This window comes from Saccopteryx bilineata, chromosome 1 (assembly GCF_036850765.1).
Source record: "Saccopteryx bilineata isolate mSacBil1 chromosome 1, mSacBil1_pri_phased_curated, whole genome shotgun sequence".
NCBI lineage: Eukaryota > Metazoa > Chordata > Mammalia > Chiroptera > Emballonuridae > Saccopteryx > Saccopteryx bilineata.
Genome location: NC_089490.1, coordinates 395,261,070 through 395,263,499, shown reverse-complemented (window position 1 = coordinate 395,263,499; position 2,430 = coordinate 395,261,070).

Below are 2,430 nucleotides of genomic sequence, written 5' to 3'. Positions count from 1 at the left end.
CCAAAGACTAGGAACAAGCTAAATGTGCTTCGATAAGGGATCAGTTAAAGAATTGGTGGCCCCTCCATACAATCAAGTAATAGCTGGCCCTAAAGTAAGAATGAGGAAATGTTTTTCAACCGACGTAGAACAATAACCATGGCCCTGGCCGGTTGGCTCAGCGGTAGAGCGTCGGCCTAGCGTGCGGAGGACCCGGGTTCGATTCCCGGCCAGGGCACACAGGAGAAGCGCCCATTTGCTTCTCCACCCCTCCACCGCGCTTTCCTCTCTGTCTCTCTCTTCCCCTCCCGCAGCCAAGGCTCCATTGGAGCAGAGATGGCCCGGGCGCTGGGCATGGCTCTGTGGCCTCTGCCTCAGGCGCTAGAGTGGCTCTGGTCGCAATATGGCGACGCCCAGGATGGGCAGAGCATCGCCCCCTGGGGGGCAGAGCACCGCCCCTGGTGGGCGTGCCGGGTGGATCCCGGTCGGGCGCATGCGGGAGTCTGTCTGACTGTCTCTCCCTGTTTCCAGCTTCAGAAAAATGAAAAAAAATAAAAATAAAAAAATAACCAAGATATATTTTTATTATTTTTTTTCTTTTTTTTATTTTTTCTTTTTTTTTTGTTTTTTTGGGTTTTTTTTTGCATTTTTCTGAAGCTGGAAACAGGGAGAGACAGTCAGACAGATTCCCGCATGCGCCCCACCGGGATCCACCTGGCACGCCCACCAGGGGCGGTGCTCTGCCCCCCAGGGGGCGATGCTCTGCCCATCCTGGGCGTCGCCATGTTGCGACCAGAGCCACTCTAGCGCCTGAGGCAGAGGCCACAGAGCCATCCCCAGCGCCCGGGCCGTCCTTGCTCCAATGGAGCCTTGGCTGCGGGAGGGGAAGAGAGAGACAGAGAGGAAGGCGCAGCGGAGGGGTGGAGAAGCAAATGGGCGCTTCTCCTGTGTGCCCTGGCCGGGAATCGAACCCGGGTCCTCTGCACGCTAGGCCAAGATATATTTTTAAGGGAAGAAGGCCAGGCGTAGAGCAGGATGTATATGCATTTTCAAACACAACAAATGAGAGCAGGTATGAAGGCGATGGTCTGTGTGTAGAATATCTCCAGTAACCGTTCTCTGGAGAGGGGACCTGGGTGGCCAGGGCGGAGTGGCAGAGCAACTTTCACTGTGTGTCCTTTTTGAATTTTGAATAATGTGAATGCATTGTCCATTCAAAATACAGATATAAATTATTTTTTAAATATCCTTTTTTTTTTATTAGACCCTGCTGGCCGGGATCAAGCTTCAGATGTGCTTTGCCTCCGTGTTTCCAGGGGTGAGAATGGTGATGAGGAAACCTCAGCAGTGGGGCTTGCGTTTGGGCAGTGAGAAGGGTCCCCCAGGAACTGGATGGGCCAGGCTTGGGACCTTGAGCCCATGTCAAAGGCAGGGAATGGTTGGAACTGAGGGGCTGCGTTGACACCCACCCAACCATGTCCCCCAGCTGGTGATGTCTTTGAGGCAGGTCTGCCCTTGTCACGTTCTGCCCACAACCACTGGTTCTGGCTCAAAGCAGGCAAACTGATGGGGAGCAGGTGGGTATGAATAGATACAGGGGGTCCTGGGGTTGATGTCAGCACTGCTCCTTGTGTGAGGAGGATAGAACACTCTACATCCTCCCAACAACCACTGTCAAATATCACCCCCTGCCCTGGGAATTCTGGCCCTCTGACACCGGAAGTGTTCAGACCCCGCCCCCGCCCCAGGGAAGTGTTCAGAAACCCCCCCGCCCCCCGCCCCGCCCCGGGGAAGTGTTCAGAACCCCCCTCTGCCCCGCCCGGCCCCCGGGGAAGTGTTCAGAATCCCCCCCCCGCCCTGCCCTGGGGAAGTGTTCAGAACCCCCCCACCCCGCCTGGCCCCGGGGAAGTGTTCAGAATCCCCCCCCGCCTGGGGAAGTGTTCAGAACCCCCCCGCCCCCCGCCCCGCCCCGGGGAAGTGTTCAGAACCCCCCTCTGCCCCCGCCCGGCCCCCGGGGAAGTGTTCAGAACCCCCCCACCCCGCCTGGCCCCGGGGAAGTGTTCAGAATCCCCCCCCGCCTGGGGAAGTGTTCAGAACCCCCCTCTGCCCCGCCCGGCCCCCGGGGAAGTGTTCAGAATCCCCCCCCGCCCCGCCCTGGGGAAGTGTTCAGAATCCCCCCCCCGCCTGGGGAAGTGTTCAGAACCCCCCCGCCCCCCGCCCCGCCCCGGGGAAGTGTTCAGAACCCCCCTCTGCCCCCGCCCGGCCCCCGGGGAAGTGTTCAGAATCCCCCCCCCGCCCCGCCCTGGGGAAGTGTTCAGAACCCCCCCACCCCGCCTGGCCCCGGGGAAGTGTTCAGAACCCCCCCCCGCCCCGCCCCGGGGAAGTGTTCAGAACCCCCCCCCCCCCGCCCCGCCCCGGGGAAGTGTTCAGAACCCCCCCACCCCGCCTGGC